Source organism: Plecotus auritus (assembly GCF_963455305.1).
Source record: "Plecotus auritus genome assembly, chromosome: X".
NCBI classification, from domain to species: domain Eukaryota; kingdom Metazoa; phylum Chordata; class Mammalia; order Chiroptera; family Vespertilionidae; genus Plecotus; species Plecotus auritus.
The window spans coordinates 61,054,345-61,067,206 of record NC_137784.1 but is presented as its reverse complement, the minus strand read 5'-3'; the positions used below and the strand labels follow the sequence as shown (position 1 = coordinate 61,067,206).

Genomic DNA, 12,862 nt, shown 5'->3' with positions numbered 1-12,862 from the left:
GGCAGCCCAAAAGCATGCTTCATGCAATGGGGCCTCCTGAAAAAAGCTCCAAGATTTAGTGTCAGATAGATCTAGATTAGAATTCCAACTCCACCACATACCTCAAAGTGAACTGGATCACTTAACCTCTCTGAACTGCAGTGTCCTCCCTATAAAATAAGGATAAATGTCATGTACCATACAAGGTAATAAAAATAATGGAAGTTAAATATCTGGTACAATTTAGCAGGGTTATTGTCATTGCTATTGTTGTTATTATTACTACTAGAGGCCTGATGCACGAAATTCATGCAAGAGTAGGCCTTCGCAGGCCCGGCTACATCCGGAAAGTCGTCTGGATGGTCATTCCACTGTTCGGCCATTCAGTCGATTTGCATATTATGCTTTTATTATTATAGATTATTATTATAGATAATCCATGTGTTGTAGTTTCTTGATAGATGAGAAGAAAAATAATTTGGGCAATCTTCTGAATAAGGAGTTCACTATACTCCTATGAAGAATATAGCTTCCAAGAGTGGATTTGGATTTCAGAGAAAAAGCAAAAGTACATAGGATTTTCCACAGTCCCCTTCCTGGTCTTCTGAGGGCCCTGCTATCATCTTCCTCTTATCAGTCCTGTTGAAGTAGGCTAAAGTCAACCCACTACAATGGCAAGGAGTCCAAGAATATTCAACATCCTGATTCCTGGTGCTGGGAATCAGGCAGAAACCAAGTAGATAAAGATAATAAAGATGCTCTGACTCCTGGCTAATGAGGCTGTGAATCCAGCAGAGAACTAGCCACAATTAAATGGTTAAGAACTGAAATGCAAATGAGGAACACAAACAAAAAAAGTGGAAGCCAACTTAGAAAGATTAGGCATAAACAACCTTTGAGAAAGTGGTTAGGTCTATAGAGATGGATGGGGCTTTCTAGAAGCACTGTGAAGGGTAGTACCTGCAAGTTGGAGGCTTTCAGTATCTGTGGATGGGCACATTTGGGCTAAGGACTAGTAATAAATGACTGGAGAGACCATTAAAAAGGACATGGTTATAGTGTGAGGAAAGAAATAACAAATCTTGCCAAAACCGGTTTGGCTCAGTGGATAGAGCGTCAGCCTGCGGACTCAAGGGTCCCAGGTTCGATTCCGGTCAAGGGCATGTACCTTGGTTGCGGGCACATCCCCAGTAGGGGGCGTGCAAGAGGCAGCTGATCGATGTTTCTCTCTCATCGATGTTTCTAACTCTCTATCCCTCCTCTCCCTTCCGCTCTGTAAAAAATCAATAAAATATATTTAAAAAAAAAAGAAATAATAAATCTTGAACTCGGACAATAGCAGTGAGAATTGACTATTCAAAACTTTGCAAAGGTCAATTCTATAAACTGGATGAACATTCATAGTTTAGAGAAAGAAACAAAGTAAATGCTAATAATAAATATTAACACCTACATTTTCATTTTAAAGAACTTTAAAATTCAAAGAACATATTGATTTTTGCAGTATAGCTCATATTATTACAACAAAAACATTTGTATTTTCAGACTAGCTGCTTATGAACCTAAGGGAAAAAAATCTCTTACTTCTATATGTAGTAAAATTTTTGTGATAAATCCTAGGGAAAAATGAATAAGATACTGAAGTATGATAAAATTACATAGGAAAGTAAATATATCCTTGCCAAAATCATTATTCTGGTCCCATGATTAATACTAACACAGAGTAAAAGACTAGGAATATATTCCATTAACTTTTTTTTTCCAGTTACAGCAAATTTTAAAACTAGTCATATGTTTTTAACTTTGCACGCTTTCTCCCTGAAGCAAACATGTCAGAGAAGATTACTGTGGCTAGTCATATGGATTTTCTTTTTACATAATTAGAATGCATAACATTAGAAACCAAACCACAAAGAACAGACACATTGGAGACAGACTGGAGCAGAACATACAGTGCTCTGAATAACAGGACTTTGTCATTCAAATGGAAGAGTTTGGTTACCTAGCACTCTAGAAAATAACATATATCTTCTAAAAACACAGTTTTAAAAGAAGGGGAAAAATAGGACACAAGGAAGTTAGTTCAAGTCAGGGATGTAAAATACAATAGATTTTCCTAAAGAAATCCTAAATTCTAAATTTCAAGGCACTGAAAAAATGTACCTAAGAAGTTCAAATCCTTATTTAAATTCTGGCCCATTTAATTGCCAAACCTTTCAAATTCTTCATCAGTATGTGAATGAGCTTGAAAATAAGTATATCAGTTACTACCACTCAATAATGGAGAAAGTAGAGCAACCATTGAACATTTTTAATATTTTTTTTAAATTGGTTTTTTGAGAGAAGAACTTCTTTTACTAGGGATCAAGCCTGCCACCCTGGGTGTGTGCCCTGACCAGGAATCAAACCAGGGGATTCTTGGTTCATGGATCAATGCTCAACCACTGAGCCACACCCGCCGGGCCCATTGAGCATTTTTAAGAGCTCTGATTATCCCTGCCTTGTGGCACTTTAACTCTCAACTCATTGGGCTCAATAACATTTACGTTTTTACTTTAAAAAGGGTAAAGCTAGTATACACACCCCTTACACAGCAAAGGTGTTCAGTAAATTCTGAGTTAAAGCTTGACATGTATTGTATAAAGCCATTTCCTTGAAAGACGGTAAAAGTCAACTGCACTGACAATATTATTTCTATGGTCCCCAAGGTTTTCAGGATAACCAAACACTGCACTTAGTATTTCCTGTCAAAATCCCTAAAAAAAAGCTTTACATCTTGTCTGTTACTCCCATACATATCTAAGTAAGAACACACATGCACACACTTACACCAATTTGCCCTTTTTAATTTTGCCTTACCTATGTTCATGTTGACCAATGTCAACCCAATAGATTTAATAAATAAAATTAAAAATTGAAAAAAAAAACAAAAATAAATGAATGGTACTATGTCAAACTAAAAAGCTTCTGCTCAGCAAAAGAAACTGACTACAAAACAAAGAGGCAACCAACCATATGGGAGAAGATATTTGCAAGCAGTAGCTCCGAAAAAGGTTTAATTTCCAAAATATATTAAAAAATTCATAAAACTCAACACCAAACAAACAAATAATCCAATAAGTGTGCAGAGGACCTGAAAATACACCTCTCCCAGGAAGACATATAAATAGCCAATAGATATATGAAAAGATGTTCAACCTCACTGGCAATTAGGAAAATGAAAATCAAAACTATAATGATATACCACCTCACACCTGTTAGAGTGGCCATTATCAACAAGACAAGCAATCACACGTGTTGGAGAGGTTGTGGAAAAAAAGGGAACCCTCATTCACTGCTGGTGGGAATTTAGACTGGTTTAGCAACTATGGAAAGCAGTCTGGAAATTCCTCAAAAAATTAAGAAAAGAACTACCACACAACCCAGCAATCCCTCTCCTGGGTATATATACTCGAAATCATGTATTCACAAAGATATATGTGTCCCTATGTTCATTGCAGCATTATTCACAGTGGCCAAGACATGGAAACAACCGAAATGTCCCATGATAGAGGACTGGATAAAGAAGATGTGGTACATATACACAATGGAAAAAGGATAAAATAGGGCCATTTGCAACAACATGAATGGACCTTGAAAATATTATGCCAAGTGAAATGTCAGTCAGAAAAAGCTAAGAACCATATGATTTCACTAATATGTGGAATATAAAACTGAAACTTGTGAACACAAACAGCAGTGTGGTGATTGTCAGATGGAAGGAGGTGTATGTAGGGGGGGTAGGGGGAGTCCTAATATATGGTGACAGGAGAAGATTTGACTTTGGGTGATGGGCACATGGTGCAATATACAGATCTTGTAACACAGAAGACCACACCTGAAATCTATACATTAATGTTGAACAATGTCACCCCAATAAGAACCATTATCTCAAATACCTATCATATATGTTTTTTTAGTCATAATAATGACAATGTTCCACCAACTGGATTGTATAATTAAATCAACCCTCTGTATCCCACACATACCAAAAAACAAACAAAAAGGCTCCTGGTCACCAAATCCAGCTGTGCTCTCTTAGAGCTATCTTTTCCAAGCTTTACATGATATCTGATACAATCAGTTTTAAGAACACTCCTCTCGTAACTTCAATAACTTTTTGGTCTTTTGGTCTGTTCTCCCTTCTTCCCTGCCAACTTGTCTGAATGCCATTTGATCAGCAACACTCAGTGTGACCTGAGGGCCAGCAGCTATCATTTGGAAACTTGTTAGTAATGAAAAGTCTCAGGCCGCATCCCATACAACAGAAACTCTGGCCGTGGAGCCCAGAGATCTGCACATTCTTATGATTATTGTGCACACTGATGTTTGAAAACCACTGTACTAAACCATTTGTTGAAGATATATGGGAGGAATCTACAAATATAGGACTGGGACTCGAACAGGATGGGAGATGTTAATACATCCACATTTTGAAGTTAATTGCTACTGAAATTGTTTCTTATAAGAAACAGCAAATAAAAATAGCTACTTTTTAGGTATTACGATGCCACACTTTGATATTATGATAAGATGTTAATATACCTGATATCTGTTATCAGGTATTATAATTACATTTTACAGATGAAGAAACTGACACTTAGAAAAGGAAGTTTAATATGTTGCCTTCAAATTCCATGTCCTTCCTTGACCACCATATTATTGTCTCTTGCATAAAGTGGGAAAGAAAGTATTGGACAGAACCCTAAGAAGACTCAGTAGAAATGACTGAGGTTGACTAGTCAAAGAATTGAGGAAAACCCAGAAATATGTGAGTTTTCTAGGTGAGGAAAGTTTTAAGAAGGAAGCTATAATCACAGTGGTTTGAATTTTTTTCAGTGAGCCTAAAGACCACAGAAAATGTAGAACTTAAAAAAATGTTCCATGAAGAAAAGGTGCTTTTACATTTAGGTAGAGAAGGGATAAATTAAGTGTGTGTGTGTGGGGGGGGGGAATAGAAGTTACTAACAGCCAGGATAGGTTTTCTGCTTTTCAGGCACAGAAACCTGTTCACTTAACGCTTGGGTTGGAGGGAATTGTGCCTTTAAATACATTTCAGATCTGAAAGTATATTTTTATAAAACAGAATTCACAATCAAGGGAAAGGGGTGGAGGAGGAGGAAGTTCAATCTTTGTTGTATTAAGTTAAACAAATGAGTAAAAAATCAACATCCATGCTTGAGAGCACATATATTATTTTTCATAACGATGCTAAGCCTGAAAATGAAAGCCATAGAACCTAATCAAATATTACAACATTTGCCCTAGTGTTTTGTATTCCCAAAATCATTTTAAGGGTTCAAAAGTGAGTCTGCCCAAGAACTTGGCAGCACCTACACACACCTACACACACACACACACACACACACACACACACACACACATAGCACACACCCAATAATCCACTCTTGATTGAAACAATCAACAGCACCCTAATCAACTTTTCACTTACCCTGACTGGAGCACCTTCATATCCTTCAAAGTCTAGCTTTATTTATATTATGGCTATCACAAGGCATTAATTTAGCTCTTAAGTTTTAACACCACCTCTTCACCCTTTCCTTCAATTATTTCCTCTTAAATGTCATTAGTTTCGCTTTTCTCCTGAAGGGACATTTAAAGACTACCTCAACAGCCCAATGACAAAACCAGAGGCTGCAGCCTGAGTCTGAATACAAATTCCCAATCCTATCTCCCTCTCAAGACTGTTCCTACCACTAATCAACATCAGCGGACCAGGAAAGGGAGGGGGGGGGAACAGAGGCAAGGTCGTTCCCTTCCACTTCCCCCATGCCTGCTCCCCTGCTCCCCAAAGCCCAGGGCCAAAGAAGGACCTCATTCTAACCCCATCCACTGACCCGCCTCCGCTGTCACCAGCCACAGCTTAGAAAACAGTCACCGCCTTTGTTAAAATGTCCATGACCACAATGCACCAGAAGACGGGCACATTCTCTGGGACCGGGAGAAGGAAAGTCACAAGAACGCTGTGCTCTCCTTGGCACTAGCCTGGGGTGACAGTCTATGTCCCCTAAATCCTCTCCCCAGCGATGAAGAATGTTCCTGGTAACTCTGCACTCTGAGAAGACAGAGCGGGGGAAGGGATGGCCTAGGACACCGCTCAGGGGCACCAAGCAGGGGTACTGAACTTGAAGCTAGGACACTCTCCAGCCCCCTTAACAAGCCTCGCGGTCCTGCCAAACCTGAGTACACACTTCCAGCCTGTGGAGCCCTTTCCTTTAAATTTTCTCCTCACACATACCCCCACCCGCTCCCGCCACCAGGCACTCTGCTTCCCAAGAGGCCCGTCCCCTGGACACTCCCAGGCAGCGCAGCCAACCCTGCTGCCGCCTGTATGGCCGATTTCTCCTTACAGGACCCAAGCTTCCGGAAACAGTCACCCGCACACACCCCAAACCCTCTCGGGAAGTCAGCCTGAACCTCGTTCCTCAGCTGCGAGCCCCCAAGGCCACCTCACTCACCAGGGCGTCCCGCGCCGCTACTCCCAGCTTGACGAATCACTAGCTGCGCCTGCGCGCTCTCAATGCCTCCCAGCCCTGTTGCAGTCCTGAGCCGGAGCTGATGGGCTGGGCGGAGGGGGGGCCAGGGCGGGGTTTGGAGGGGGGCTGGACATGACTGGGTGGGAAACGGAGGGGCGGGGCCTCCGCTGTCTTGGTGTGGAAGACTAAGGGTTCTAGGAGTCAGGCTTGAGGTCTGTTTATAACAATGGCAGAGAAGTCATAGAGGTTCCCTCCACACTCAGTGTCTAGAAAGCTTGGCTTAGTTGAGACACCTGGAGCCACCTTGGATCCTCTCTAGCCTTTCACTCTTTTGCATGCCTATTTCCCCACACCTTATCCACCCCACCCCAGGGCATTCTCCTTATCTTTGGCAGTCCTCAGCCATCCAGAGGTGAAGGGCATGGAGATTTTTCACCCACAGATGGCCTGTGCAGTGCATCCTAGTTAACATGTCTTCGCTGTATGAGAGCCCAGAACTTGGTTGGTGACCATACAACCACAACCCAGAGTTACAACACAGCCCTTACCCTGAAAACAAATTATATTGCTGCTCTTTTTGGACTTGTGGTGACAGTGATCTGCTTTTTTTCTTAAAAAGAGTTTTGAACATATCTGAATATCTTGGGAAGAAGAACATGGGTTGTCAAATAAGATCTATCTTTGGCCATGTATTTTAGGTAGCCACCTTAGAATTTGAGCCTTCTAAAAGCCCCTATGAGAAACAGAATACTTGGCCTGTGTTGTTGTTTGGACTTTGCCCTAATGGTTACAGATTTTCTGGCATTTAGCATTTTAGGAAGTCTAACTTGATTATTATTCCATGCTGCATGTGTGCTTAGTTTTTAAATTCTATAATTTTATGCTCAGAATCTGGTTAGCTGTGGGATCTCACATGCCTTCAGAACAGCTATTAAAAGAAATACACCTGAGTGAATCCAAAGTGAATTGGCCTGTGGGCCTGAAGTGATTTCTTCCAAATTATTTTCCCTTCTTTAGTTATAATGAAATTGAGAAATATTTGGCTTATCCTACTTAATAAAAAGCTAATATACAAATCGACCAAACAGTGGAACTACCGGTCGCTATGATGTGCACTGACCACTAGGGGGCAGACGCTCAACGCAGGAGCTGCCCCCTGGTGTTCAATGCACTCCCAAAAGGGGAGCGCCGCTCAGCCAGAAGCCGGGCTCATTCTGGCGAGCGCAGCAGTGGTGGCGGGAGCCTCTCCCACCTCTGCAGCAGTTGAACATCCCCAGAGGGCTCCCGGACTGTGAGAGGGTGCAGGCTGGGCTGAGGGACCCTCCTCGAGTGCACAAATTTTGTGCATCGGGCTCCTAGTTAAGAATAAAGGAATTGCCACCAATAGTCCTTCCAAGCAAGTATTTTGGCTGTGATGGGAGCATTTGGGGGGGAGGGAAGGGGGCAAGAGCCTGGTAATTACCATTAAATATGTGAATATCTTGAAATTCTTCCCATTAAACATTTGTGGTCCTTGCATTTCTGTATTTTATGAACCAGACTTTCTTTTTTAAAAAAATCTTCACTCAATGATATTTCCACTGTTGAGAAAGAGAGAGAGAGAGAGAAATAGAGAGAGAGAGAAATAGGGAGAGAGGGGAAGAGGGAAAGGGAGAGAGAGAGAGAGAGAGAGAAAGAAATTAATTGGCTGCCTCTCACATGAGCACGGACAGGGGAATCAAATCTGCAACCTAGGAATATGCCTTGACTGGGAATTGAACCTGCAGCCTTTTGGTGTATGGAGACCTTGACACTCCAACCAACTGAGCCACCTGGCCAGGGCTGAACCAGACTTTCTTGAGCTCATTTTTATTTCCCATCCTATATAATAAAGAGGTAATATGCAAATTGACCCTCATGGCCTCACAAGATGGCTGCCTACGACCAGGCCGGCAGGGGAGTTAGTGAGGGACAACCAAACAACTGAATAGCAGGCTGCGTAAGGTGACCAGGCCAGCAGGGAGGGGGCAGTTGGGTGACCTGGTCAGCAGCAGGGGGCAGTTAGGGGCAACCAGGTCAGCAGGGGAGGAAGTAAGGGGTGATCAGGCTGGTAGGGGGAGGCAGTTAGGGGCAACCAGGTAGGCAGGCAGGTGAGCGATTAGGAGCCAGGGTTCCAGGATTGAGAGAGGGATGTCTGACTGCCAGTTTAGGCCTGATTCCCGGGATTAGGCCTAAACCAGCAGTCGAACATCCCCCAAGGAGTGCCGGATTGGAGAGGGTGCAGGCTGGGCTGAGGGACCCCCCCATGCATGAATGTCGTGCACTGGGCCTCTAGTATGTCAAATAAGCATAAGGGATTGCAGTGAGGACAGATTGCAAGAAGGTATGTATATTGGTAAATGTAGATACAGACTCTGGAGGGTGATGAAGAAATCAATCTGTGTCAGGAGTGGGGCCTTGTCCTATTCATTTCACTAATAAAATGTTTCACATACAGAAAGTGCTATTTAAAAACATTGGGTTAATAGGTAATTTTTGCATTCATTTTAAAATATATATATTTTTATTGATTACTGAGAGGGAGAGGGATAAAGACAGAAACATCAATGAGAGAATCATTGACCAAATGCTTCCTGCATGCCCCCTACTAGGGATCAAGCTCACAACTCAGGCATGTGCCCTGACTAGGAATCAAACCGTGACCTCCTGGTTCATAAGTCAATGCTCAACCATTGAGCTACACCGGACGGGCAATTTTTGCATTCTTAATAAGTGTGATTACTGGGTTTATTTTCTTATTTTATGTCTGAGTTTATCAGGATATTTTGTTTGAAGTGATCAAAAGTAAAATGAAGTGCCTTAGGCAAAAAGAGAAAGTTATTGTGTAACCCAAAGTTTTAAAAAGACAAGTCTATGATTGGCCTTAGGAATAAACTGCACTAGTAACTGGAATGCTTAAAATTCCAGGTTAGACTTTCAACCTGGCTTCTCCCAGTAGGGTCATTCTTTCATAATCTCTGAATGTCATGTTCTATAGGCTTAGAACCATAACCTCTGATAAATTGAGGGCTCACACCAAGTTGTAAACAGAGAGAAAGTGCCTCTCTTCCCTCAGTTCCAATTTCTATACCACCATATAAAGAGCAAGATTGGGTGAGACTGCATAACAACCATTTTTCGAGAAAAAGTGCATGTGTGACATAAGAATTATACCACTAGTGGAACCACATAGTTGGAGAAAAATATGGTGGAGAGAAAATTCCTAAATGAAAACAGAGTGTAGGGGAGATGCTCTTTCAGAAGAAGAGAAAAGTGCTGGACACACACACACACACACACACACACACACACACACACACACAAAATGTTCACTATGCAACACCTCTATTTAAGGAATACAGCATTGGAATTACCTTTTATCTCTCTTGTATTCAAGTATTAACCAGCCTTCTTAATAATGTCTCTGTATTGGTTTTCTGTGGCTGCTATAAAAAGATTTGCCATAAACTTAGTGGCTTAATACAACACAAATTTATCATAGCTCTAGAGGTCAGAAGTCTAAAAAGGGTAATACTAGAGAAAACCAAGATGGCGGCATAGGTAAACACCTAAACTGCTGCCTCGCACAACAATTTCAAAACTACAACTAAAAGACAGAACAGACACCATCCAGAACCACAGGAAAGCTGGCTGAGTGAAAATTCTACAACTAGAAGGAAAGAGGAAAGCTCACAGAGAATTGGAGGTACGGCAAAGGGGCTTTGTGCGCGCAGAGGGAAGGGCAGCTGAGAGCCTGGCTGACTTTCTCTGGCGGAAGGGGGAAGGAAGCCTCCGACCGCACTGAACCCCAGTTCTGACTGCACTGAACCCCAGTTCCGGGCGAACCCCTGGGGACCCACGCTCTTACGGGGGGAGTCTGGACTCTCGGGCGGAGACTCGGGAGCCGGGGAAGGCGGAGGACTGAAAGTGCCCGCGCGCACAAAGGCTGCGGAAGTTGCCACAGGCTTTCCCTAGTGGAAGGGAGTCAGAGGATTCTGACTGCACTGAGCCCCAGTTCTGACTGCAGTGAACCCCAGTTCCAGGCGAGCCCCTGGGGACCCACGCTCTTGTGGGGGGAGTCTGGACTCTCGGGCGGAGACTCGAGCTGGGGAAGGCGGAGGACTGAAAGCGCACATGCGCACAAGGGCAAGGCTGACAGGAAGCCAAAACTGAGACTCCACCCCATCCAAGCTGAGCACAGAGGCTATTGTAATTTGGCAAGTCTAATCCTATAAGGCTGTCTCCAGCACCGAACTTCTCCCAGCATAGACACAGCTGATCCTTACAGCCAACTGGCCCGGAGGTCAATTCTTCCCAGTGATACCAACAACAATAAAGACTTAATTACAACAAGGCTGTACACACAGTCCACAAAGGGGTGCACCAAGAGTGTCCACCTCAGGTTAACTGGGGAAGCAGACCCACTGGGCCATATTGGAAACCTAGCACAAATATCTACCTTACCAACTCAGGGAATCAGTGAAAATGCGGGGTCAAAGAATCAGATCACAAACGAAAGAAATGGAGGAAAACAAACGACTGGATATAGAATTCAAAACCACCGTTATAAGACTTTTTAAGAATATCCTAGAAAAGGCCGATAAATATAACGAGACCCTCGAAGATATGAAAAAGGACCAACTATAAATTAAACATACACTGACTGAAATAAAAAATATTATACGGAGTCCCAGAAACAGAATAGAGGAACCCAAGAATCAAGTCAAAGAATTGAAATACAAAGAAGCAAAAAACACTCAACCGAAAAAGCAAAAAGCAAAAAAAAAAATCCAAAAAGTTGAAGATAATGTAAGAAGACTCTGGGACAACTTCAAGCATACCAACATCAGAATTATGGGGGTGCCAGAAGAAGAGAGAGAGCAAGATACTGAAAACCTATTTGAAGAAATAATGACCGAAAACTTCCCCCACCTGGTGAAAGAAATAGACTTACAAGTCCAGGAAGCCCACAGAACCCCAAACAAAAGGAATCCAAAGAGGACCACACCAAGACACATCATAATTAAAATGCCAAGAGCAAAAGACAAAGAGAGAATATTAAAAGCAGCAAGAGAAAAACAGTTAATTACCTACAAGGGAGCACCCATACAACTGTCAGCTGACTTCTCAACAGAAACTATGCAGGCCAGATGGGAGTGGCAAGAAATTTTCAATGTGATGAATAGCAAGAACCTACAACCAAGATTACTCTACCCAGCAAAGCTATCATTCAGAATTGAAGGGCAGATAAAGAGCTTCACAGATAAGAAAAAGCTGAAGGAGTTCATCACCACCAAACCAGTATTATATGAAATGCTGAAAGGTATTCTTAAAGAAGAGGAAGAAGAAAAAGGTAAAGAGAAAAATTATGAACAACAAATACATATCTATCAACAAGCGAACCTAAAATCAAGTGAATTAAAAACCTGGGGAACAGAATAATCTGGTGAATATAATAGAATCAGGGGCATAGAAAGGGAGTGGACTGATAATTCTCAGGGGGAAAGGGATATGGGGGGTTCATGAAGAGAATGGACAAAAATCATACACCTATGGATGAGGACAGTGGGGGGGAGGTAAGGGCAGAGGGTGGGGTGGGAAATGGGTGGAGGGGAGCTATGGGGGGAAAAAGGAGAAATAATTGTAATAATCTGAATAAAGATTTATTAAAAAAAAAAAGAAATTTCAAAAAAAAAAAAGGGTAATACTGAGCTAAAATCAAGATGTCAGCAGAGTTGAGTTCCTTTATGGATGCTCTAAAGGAGAATCCTTTTTAAAAAAAAAATCTTTATTGTTCAGAGTATTACAGATGTACCGCTTTTTCTCCCCATTGCCCCCCCTCACCTGGTTCCCACCCCACCCCAGGCCATAGGTAAAATCTTTGGTTAATATCTTCCTGCCCCCCATCCCCCTTTGTCTCTGTGATTTGTCAGACTGTTCCGTACTTCCATGCCTCTAGTTCTATTTTATTCACCAGTTTATTTTTTCATTACATTTCTTGTTAGTTTATTTTCATTTTTAGATTCAATTGTTGATAGATATGTATTTGTTGTAATTTTATTGTTCATATTTTTTATCCATTCCAACTCCTCCTTCCCCTCCCCCTTCTCCTCCCCCTCCTCCCCCTCCTCCTCCTCCTCCTCCTCCTCCTCCTCCTCCTCCTCCTCCTCCTCCTCCTTTTAAAGAATACCCTTCAGCATTTCATGTAATACCGGTTTGGTGGTGATGAACTCACTTAGCTTTTCCTTGTCTGTGAAGCTCTTTATCTGACCTTCAATTCTAAATGATAGCTTTGCTGGGGAGAGTAATCTTGGTTGCAAGTCCTTGCT

General features: G+C 42.1%; 1 protein-coding gene across 2 annotated transcripts in view; it reads right to left on the bottom strand.

Moving 5' to 3' along the window:
* The window catches only part of PRRG1 (proline rich and Gla domain 1), a 219,216-nt gene extending 212,622 nt beyond the window's left edge, over window positions 1-6,594 (bottom strand). Inside the window, exons 1-2 of one of the 2 annotated variants that reach the window (XM_080653967.1) lie at window positions 6,498-6,547; window positions 102-149 (exon numbers count right to left, since the gene is read on the bottom strand). The gene's annotated coding sequence lies outside the window, so the exon portion shown is untranslated. Of the gene's footprint in view, window positions 1-101; window positions 150-6,497 lie in introns of both variants that reach the window. The other variant, XM_080653966.1, reaches the window with a different exon arrangement.
* Between the last annotated feature and the right edge of the window lie 6,268 nt (window positions 6,595-12,862).